The sequence below is a fragment of the Chanos chanos genome, chromosome 16, assembly GCF_902362185.1.
Source record: "Chanos chanos chromosome 16, fChaCha1.1, whole genome shotgun sequence".
Classification (NCBI taxonomy): Eukaryota; Metazoa; Chordata; class Actinopteri; order Gonorynchiformes; family Chanidae; genus Chanos; species Chanos chanos.
Genome location: NC_044510.1, coordinates 6,572,817 through 6,582,816, shown reverse-complemented (window position 1 = coordinate 6,582,816; position 10,000 = coordinate 6,572,817). Strand labels below are relative to the sequence as shown.

Here is a 10,000-nt window from a genome sequence, read left to right as displayed (position 1 = left end):
AAGAAAGAAAGAAAAAAAAGAAAAGTTCATTTCAGCCTTTACCACTGAGACACCAGACACCACCTGCTTCTAAGGACAAAGCCGTTTAATTAACAATGAGCTTCTGTCAGCTGGAAAAACACAATTATATGAGCCAAGGACAGGTACACACACACACACACACACACACACAGAATCAGTCAAAGGTTGGCTTCAATGTTAAAATGAAAAAGATGAGATGTTGAGAATTGAGGCGTGAACGGATTGAATATGACGGGATTTGTTTGAGCATTCCATTTCGGAACGCTAAAGGGGGGCAAATTGCCAGGGATTGAGTTAATCTCCGTGCGCCGGCGGAAAGTTTGTGTTGAAGATGACATGAATATGTACAGGTGGGTGCCAACAGTGACAACCTTTATCCCTCTAACACCAACCCCATCCCCCCCCAAAAAAAAGAAAAAGAAAGAGAAAAATCTGATTAATATGAAGCTTCTGGTACTGATATTATCATCATTTCCTTTCTGGAATAGTGTATTGTCACATCTGCACATTATTATAATAATTCCACTGTAATTCCGACTGATAATTTATAATCAGTTTTATCAGTTGGCTAAAAAGTCAGCACCTGGACAGACAAAATGGAGAATGCAGAGAGTGAGAATGCATGTGTGTGCAATGTCTCTCGCTCTCTGTGTGTCCGTGTCCGTGTGTGTGTGTGTGTGTCTGTGTCTGTGTGTGCGCGCGTGCGTGTGTGTGTGTCCTGCTTTCTCAGTGACCTCTGAACGGTTTAATTAAGAGAAGTGTCTGTAGCATCTATCTCAGACTCAAGGGGGAACAGCGTGGGATGAAGTGTTAGAATCACCACTGAAACGCTGTAATAATCAACACCAACGTCCGTGTGTGTGTGTGTGTGTGTGTGTGTGTGTGTGTGTATCTGTCTACAAATACCCCACATACTGCAGACTCCCCTCAACAGTTCTTGCTCACAGCAGCAGTATCAAAAACACATCAGGGCAGCAGCCAGGAAAACACACACACACACACACACACACACACAGATGAAGAATGAGTGATGAAGAAGAGTGAAAGATCAAAAGATCAGAAGAAAAGAGATAAAAAACCGAAACAAGCAAACAAGAAGAGAAACAAAAGGGGGAAACAAGTTCAAAGGCGAGCGACAACACCACGAACGCCCCCAAAGCGAAAATTCTGCCCGTACGAAAAACCCCGATCGAAAGCCCCGCGTCTCACCCCACCTCTCCCCCCTCCGGGGGCTGACGGTCTGCGTTTTACTGGGGAAATGGCGGTAGATCTGTACAGTTTTGTCCAGGAGAGCTGACGGCGTGTGTTTGAATGAAGTAAAGAGCTGGGCCGTCAGGTGTACCCAACAGCCTGTCAGGAGGAAAAATAAACTAAGCTAATCGAAGCAGCCGTTCAGCCAAGCAGCACAAACGATGGACGTGTGTGCACGTCTGTGTGTGTGTGTGTGTGTGTGTGTGTGTGTGTGTGTGTGTGCACGTCTGTGTGTGTGTGTGTGTGTGTGTGTGTGTGTGTGTGTGTGTGCACGTCTGTGTGTGTGTGTGTGTGTGATGGGCATGCGGACATTTCTCTGGGGGGTCAGTCCCATATGGGGGCTTACACTGTCCATTTTTATTCAGGCACATTTGTCGATAATGTAGAAACTCTGAGAAAACTCGCTTTAATTGGACAAACTGAACTTTAGAGAAAGATCTAAAACCTGGGCGATGCTGGACAGGCTGAGTGTGAAGCATCCTGTCTAAAGCTTTATTGACTGGTTAAAGCGGTACAATACAAACCATGTCTAAACAACACGATGAAGGTTACGCAGCCCCAACAAATGAATCTTTGAGAAACTTAATGAATTGAAATTCGTATTTCCCAACATGTAGCAATGTGTTTTCAATCAAATAGAGGCGCGCTATATTAGCACAACAGCAATGTATTTAAAAAAAAAAAAAATACTCAGGCTGATGGTTTCGGGTTTTGTTTCGAGTTCAGCCGCAATCGACATCGATAAAAATGATGGACAGAGAGTGACGGGATAAAAGAGAAGAAAAGGGGATGAGAAGAGGAGAAATGAAGCTGTCAGTCGTTTAAAATCGAGTAATTCCTTTGCTTTTTTCCTCTCTTCCGCTTTGTGCTGATGCTGCGTTTGCCAACAATCGTTCCGTATCGATCCGACAACGTTGTTTACCATAGCGCGCCCGAACTCGAGTCCAAGCAACGCCGCATGAGTGACATTGTCCAAGAAAAAAAAAAAAATTCTCCACCTTCTCTGTATCCCTACAAAATAACCAATCTCAGCTCAACACCACAGGGATTTGGGAGAGATGGATCCGTTGTGCTGTGATGATGACCATCAGTAGAGACAAAACAATACCACTCCATGAGTCTGATGGATCAAGAAACGATGGAGAGCTCTGTTTTTTGGGGTGGGGGAGGGGGGTTTGGGTGGGGGTTGAGTTAGGGGGGGGGGGGGTGGCACTGGCTGCGCTGCTGCTATCAGAGCTCCATTGTGCTTGAGGATGTAGTGTGTTGTTTAATTATGACGGACAGAGAGAGGTGAAAGAATAGAACAGAACGGGTTTTTGGCAAAAGGCCGTGAAGGGAAGTGAAAAATAGCTGCCCTGCCACAGCCTGATCAATCGAAAAGAGAGAGAGAGGGGGGGGGGGGTTAGAGAGAGAGAGAGAGGAATACTCACCTTGCAAATGCAGTATGCCGACCCTTCTGTCGCCTTTCTCCCTCTCTCCCACTCTGTCTCTCTCCCTCTCTTTCTCTCTCATTTCTCCCCCATCCCGGTATTTTGTAACAACCTTACTTGTACCCACATATCTCTGTAAATGTCTGGCATCTTCTCTTTTATTTGGGGTTTCTTTCTCCAGTCTTTTCCATCAGTGAAAGAAAAGCAAAGAACTCCACTAACAGGTGGAAAAGAAATGAGAAAAGACTACACAGGTAACAGGGTGGAGATCGAGACTTTTGACTACACAGGTAACAGAGTGGAGATCGAGACTTTTGACTACACAGGTAACAGGGTGGAGATCGAGACTTTTGACTACACAGGTAACAGGGTGGAGATCGAGACTTTTGACTACATGGGTAACAGGGTGGACCGAGACTTTTGACTACACAGGTAACAGGGTGGAGATCGAGGTGTGTTGGGAGGAAAAAAAAAAAAAAAGGAGACGCACACAGAAGAATGACCAGTTCACAACCATTAAATGTTTCTTTAAACTCTTTAAACTCGCCTTTGCTGGCTTCCAGTCATTAGTCCAGATGGTTCCAATACTTTTCATTTCATTTTCGTCCTTATTCTTAATTCCACCCTCACCGTTTCAAAATGTTGTACTTATTAAAATTTTTCCTCTTAATATTCTTGAAGGACTTCTTTTTTTTTCTTCTTAATGTTTTGGTGATGTTTCATTATAAGGCGGGGCAAAAAGCCAACTTCCTCCTGCACAGAGACAGTTGAGCACTGGAAATGTACCAGAACATTCCGGAATGCTGTTAATTCCAGACGAACCTCTCATAAAAGACCAGTACAACTCTTCAGATTGCATTATGTAGGGCGAAGTGTTAATGGTTTTAACACTCATGTGTTAATGACAGGTGGGTATGAACTTATTGCAAAAGCTTCACAACTGCACAAAAATACCACACTTCAAGGTCCCAGTGACTTTTAACTGATTTTTAAACATGGTTTAAAAAAAAAAAAAAGAAAAAAAAAGAAAAAGTGCAGATTAAAGTATTGTCAACTGAAGAACTGGAAATCTGACGCGGCATTTTTATGCTTTTAATTCTCAAAGTCTTGCATGAACCATTACATTGGCTTTTTTTTTTTTTTTTTTTTTAAACCTTCATTTCAAGGGGCCTGATAATATGCTGATGCCTGCTTTAGATAAGGGGGGAGCTGCTTAAATTTACCGTGGAATCCCCCCCCCCCAGTACCCCACCTACCGCTCCACATTTAGTCAATGACACGGGAGCCAGACAGACTGACTGAAATTTCACTTTGACCCTACAGAGCCTGAATGGTAGAGATAAGAACATGGAGCAGTAAAGAGATGATGTAGAGAGAGAGAGAGAGAGAGAGAGAGAGAGAGAGAGAGAGAGAGAGAGAGAGAGAGAGAGAGATCTGGAGTAGTACAAGCTTAAGATGTGTAGGATTTTGTGCACCAAAAGCTTTTTTCATGGTAGGCTATGTGAGAACAAAGAACATTCTAGAAAAATGTTAGGACAGTCGATGTAAACTCAGTGCAAACTATAGAAATGACTTAAAGTAAGCCGTCATCAGAAAACCTCTCCACACAGATATTTACGTTCAAAATATCGTCTGTATTTCAGAATAACTTTAAGTGTAATTGTGAAAGCCTATACTAAACTGCGCTAGCGTAGCGGATGAGCCGCGCCGCAGACGCGCTCTAATTGTCATATGTAACTTCTGACAGCTAGCGAACGTTGCGTACAGACAGTAATCTTTACCCTGGTGGATATCCACCCCCCCTCCACCCCTTTCACCTCACTCCACCTCTTTTTTTCATTCTTGATCTCTCTTTTTTTTTCTCTTCATTGTTTACCTTCCTGATTAAATCTGGCGAGTCTAATATCGATGTGCAAACAAAGGCTGCGATTCAGATGCCATGGTGACAGGCGTCCGGTGCATATTAATATCAAATAATCCTGTAGCACGCGCACACGCACACACACACACACACACACACACAAATACACATACGCAAGCACACACACACACACACACACACACACACACACACACACACACACAGCTACAGCACAGCTGTCTTATTAGGGCGCTAGCACCTAGCACTCCGCAGGGAGAGTGTGTGGGATTTGTTGGAGAGGATTTTGATGAAACCCTGTTTAATCTTAGTGACTTTCTTTTTTTTTTTTCTTTTTTTTTTTATTAATATCAGCTCCTGTTCAGAGACTCTGGGACTTCTAGAGTGTTGACTAAGTTTGGGAGTCATTAAGAGCTAATTAAAAAGCAATCGGATCCTGTCTTCGCAACCTGGGATGTCTACGTATGTTTGAGAATCACTCGTTAAGATTCAGGGAAGAAAAGTCCAGCCATGACCTTTGAAATTACGACGGCAAACGAAACAGGAATTTCGTTTGGAAGAAATTGCAAAATTGTCTGACGGTTTTAAGAACAGTTAAGTTATGCAGATTGACGCTAAGATATCCGAGAGCAATTTAAAGCCAAATTCGACATGTATCTCCGCATACCCATTTGTTTTAAGATGACAGTGTAGGTATTAAGGCCCGTGTAATCTTTAAAGAAGCTTCGCCTAGAAGTGGAATTAATCCTCTACAAATTCATTACGGCAAAAGAAAAAGATGTGTTGAGCAGGGGGTGGTGTGTGTGTGTCTGTGTGTGTGTGTGTGTGTGTGTGTGTGAGTGTGTGTGTGTGTGAGGATGGGGGGGGGGGGGTAAAGGGTTAGAGCGAACCAATGCCGGAGAGCACTAACACAAACTTAACACTCGAAAGTCAAACTCATCAGGGACAGACACGCGACGGCTTCCTGTCGGCCACGATTCGGGCGACAGCTCTCTCTCCCAGCAGTCACGACAGGGTTTAGTGTTTTTTTTCTTCCTTTTCTTTCTTTCTTTCTTTCTTTCTTTCTTTTTTTTTAACAATCAAATCCCAAAGGGTATCAACCAGTGTCTTCCCCACTTCTCTGAATTTGTGGTCGACATCAAAATTAACATCTGAATCAACATCTGAAAATAACTAACTACCTCTCGCACTCCCTTAACACATTACATATATGGATATTGATAACTGTGCCTGCGCATAGAAGGAAACACATATTACATCTGTGATTTACTCTCTTGTTCTTTCCCGTTGTGTATAATTCAATTGCCGCATTGAAATGCTACATCTTATCTGGATGATATCATTTCCTACAGTCGTCTGAAGAGCAGAGAAACGAAACAAAACCGCACGAGTCAAAAGAACGTCGTCGATTCAAATCACTACACGGTTTTCAATCCGACCGTCCATCATTGTCGAAATTAATTACAGCAGGCTCTGAGGAGTACTGTTTTGTTGTCAGTCACGGGGGGGGGGGGGGGGGGGGGGGGGGTCGGGTACTGGATACTGTGAGGAAAAGCCGGACTGCCTGTAAATACATCTCTCTTTCGGCAGCTGATTCCTTTTCTGAATGGGGTTTTGGACCGTTTAATCTATGAAATGCTGTCTAATCCTGATGGACATATCCACTCAAACCGCTCTCTCTCTCTCTCTCTCTCTCTCTCTCTCTCTCTGTCTTTCTCTCATGGAGAAGCACCTGTTGGCTCTTTGTAACCCTTGCTGGTGCTTGACGGTGTGTGTTGGAGGGGGCTAGATAAATTGAAGTGTATGTCTGGCCCTAATTGCATTTGAACAGAGTTCCGTGAGCTGCATCTTAGATAGGGGCTTAGATGAATGTTCCTACCTTCCACCAATCCAGAGAGAGAGAGAGAGAGAGAGACAGACAGACAGAGAGAGAGAGAAAGAGAGAGGAGGAGGAGGAGAGAGAGACCGGCAGACAGAGAGAGAGAGAGAGAGAGCATCAGATATTAACACAGCTGTTGTAGAATTTTCCTTTGCTCCTGTTATGTGAGAAACAGAGAAGTGTCTCTTTTTTTTCTTTTCTCCAGCACGGCTCCTTGTAGTCACTCTTTCCCTTTTGTTGTCTTAACTCTCTGGTTTATTAGAGAGACAGACCTGATTAGGAACATGATAAGTTATGCAGAACTAAAACAGAGGTGTCACACTCTTGTTGCCATCTGTCGCAGCAGTGGTGGTAGAAAATGCTCAAAGCATTCATTTCACCAGCTGTTTGCGTGCACGCGCACACACACACACACACACACACACACACTCCCTCCCTCTCTCTCTCTCTCTCTCTTATTCTTAGCCTCTCTCTGCATCTTTTGTCAAGATGGAAAAAAGAACACTTAACCCAGTGCTGATTTGGAAATAACAGTTAAAAATCTTGACTTGCATTCTGAAGGGAGATTCAAACACATTTTCTGTCAGATACTTAACACTGAATACCTGGTACAGGAGTCAAATCAAAGCATTTTTAGGAGGATGTTACTGCACAATATCTGTGTAAAGGAATACTTGTCTGTACCATGCATTTACTCTGTGGGAATATTTTGGACATCCCTGTTGACAAACTATACGAAGAATGTCTTGGCGCTTGACCAGAAATTCTACTTTTTTGCTAAACATGAAGATGATCATTTTTGGTAAACGCAAAGATGATCTTGAAAATACTTTTTGACGGCTCGTCTGCTGAGACATGCAATCACAAAGCAGGTAGATTTTTAAACATTTTAAAGACAGCCACTGGTCCAGCGCGACACGCTGCGCTGGACGGCGGACTCTGCGGAAGCGTGTTTCTTTTACGATCCATACCTCCTGCCCATTAGTACAAAGACAGAGCTGTGAGTTCAGACACACCAGAGGTTTTTTTTTTTTTTTTTTGCCAAGACATGAATACCACAGTGATTCTATGACCTCCCCGTGACCCCGACTCCCACTCACTCATGAATATTTAAATTCATGGAAATTACGTTTTAAAAAAACAACGAGGAGACGGCTTTTTGACTACTTCACTGTAATTTCGATTAGTTTTGCTAAACTTTAAGCTTCAATGAAAAGTTTGCATCGAATCAACTTGGATATTTGCCTCTATCTTCAATGTGGGTTTCTCACAGTAAATCAATAGGAACGAACCTCAAATATCCTTGTTTAATTTTTTTTTTTTTTGTAGAGAGGTTTAATTTATTGAAACAAAAGCTTTAGTTTTACTAGGTTAACTACAGTTGCTAAGTTAAAAAAAGATGAACCAAGCTTAAACGATTGGTGGACAATTTCAAGCAGAAGGAAAGTCTTAGAAGACTTGCAAATTTAGTTCAGGTGTTTCGACAACACACACACACACACACGCGCGCGCACGCGCACACACACACACATCCAGTGTAATATCACTTCCTTTCTTAAGTAAAGATTGATAGAGAACCACCGTATTTGGGAGGTAAACCACGCACCCGAGTATTTCTTTTAATTTCTTTCATCATTTCTTTCACCACCAAGCAGCTTTCGCCAGCCTGCGACCTCCGCGTTAGCGATCCTTCGTCCCTTTTTTTTTTTCATGTCCGCAGAGTCTCTATCCAAACCGCAATGAAGTTTACTACCAATTTGTGTGAACAATTACCGCACAACAAACTATAAATCTCGGGGAAGTTTTAAATAGACACCGCTATAATTCCGCGCGGGCAGTATTGTCTATAAAGACAAGGACGCCGGAGTTAAGATGATGCATTGTAATGTGTTATAATACTTCGCAGGGAGAGTCAGAAGCGGGAAGAACGCAGCCAATCCCGGCTCTGTAATGAGACCGGTGTGGTAATTCTAGTCTTTTGGGGGATGTATGGAGCGAGAGAGAAGGATGAGTGTAGGGAGAGAGGGATGAGAGAGAAGAGGAGTTTCTGCTGCAGCATACATTTTTCATGAATGGGTCTATTTATCATCTGGCTCTGCGGTGAACATTTGCCATCTTACTGTACCCGTTGTTTATGTGCTAGAGGTGAATGTGGTGATTTAACACACTCATACCCTATCTCTTTCACACACACACACACACACAAACGGACGAATGAGTAATTCTGTCATTTTCAGGCAAATGAACGGGCTTTCCCGCTGTGAAAGTGAAGAAAAAGAAGGATTTAAAGCAGTGAAGTGGATAGAAATGGGAAGAGTCATTAAGAATGCATTTCAGATGTTTGCACACTGTACCCAAGGGGCGAGTTCTAATCCTCCTGAGTGGGCTGGGTGAGAGTGTGTACGGATCTGTCAGGATTCGTGTGTGCGCATTTAAGAGTGTAATTGTGATATGATGCAAACAAAACCGTGTTTATATGTGTGTGTACATAACAGCATGGGTAACAGTGAAGGGCGCTCTCAGTGTGTGTGTGTGTGTGTGTGTGTGTGTGTGTGTGTGTGTGTGAGAACATGTCCCTGTGTATGAACGTGCGTGTGTGTATGTGTATGTGTCCCTGTGTATGTATGTGTGTGTGTCTGTGTGTGTGTGTCTGTGTGTGTGTGTGTGTATTTCCTCATTACAATGACCGCGACTGCTCATGAGTAAGTCCTATGGCTAAGGCAGTAACACAGGCCTATTTTAACACACATACCCACACACACGCACACACACACACACACACACACACGCACACACACCAATCACTCTCGAGGTCACATTTGACTGATACACACTGGAGCACTAACGCAGACAAGCTGGAGTTATGGGAAGCCCGACGGGCTTATGGTTTTTAATGCACAAATGAACCCACTGTCACAAATAAATTAGACATTTCTGCAGCCTCTTCCAACGCCCCTGTGTCATTTCAACATCTCTGACATGTGTGGCATTTCCTTACAGCGTGGGCAAATCCACCGCTAATAACCCGACAGCACCCAATTAGACTGGTTCTAATGTTCCACTCTGCCAAGTGACAAATCCAATGTCCAATTAAACAACAGATCAGGGGCAAAGGTCCCGCCCTGCTGCCTCCACGGCTGATTAGAGAGGAGAGAGTGAGTTGGAGCTGAAAGAGAGAGTGGTAGATTGTTTCTACTCATCCGGAGAGAGAGCGCGCGGGAGAGATATTGACATCTAATTCCACATCTCAGGTGTCAGTTAAACGAGTGAAAACTTTTCAAAACACTTTCGTTTCGTTTCCCGGGCTTTCGGCGCCATTCCTCGTGTAAGCTTCTTAAAAGGGACACGTTTTCTTTACTTATTTTTACTGCTGACCATTCCGCAGGGAGTCAGGGGTGAGGAGTCAGATTCCCGTTCAGTCCTCCCTCAGTAATAGAGTAGCATCTTTCTGAGACTAACAGTAATCCTCACTGCTGCTTTCTTATGGGAAACATCCCTACTCTACTCAACACCATCCTATAGTTATGAAATACGACTCAT

General features: G+C 43.5%; 1 protein-coding gene across 1 annotated transcript in view; it reads right to left on the bottom strand.

The window, feature by feature from the left end:
• Nucleotides 1–10,000, bottom strand: part of c1ql1l2 (complement component 1, q subcomponent-like 1-like 2) — an 18,228-nt gene that overhangs the window by 660 nt on the left and 7,568 nt on the right. The window lies entirely within an intron of this gene.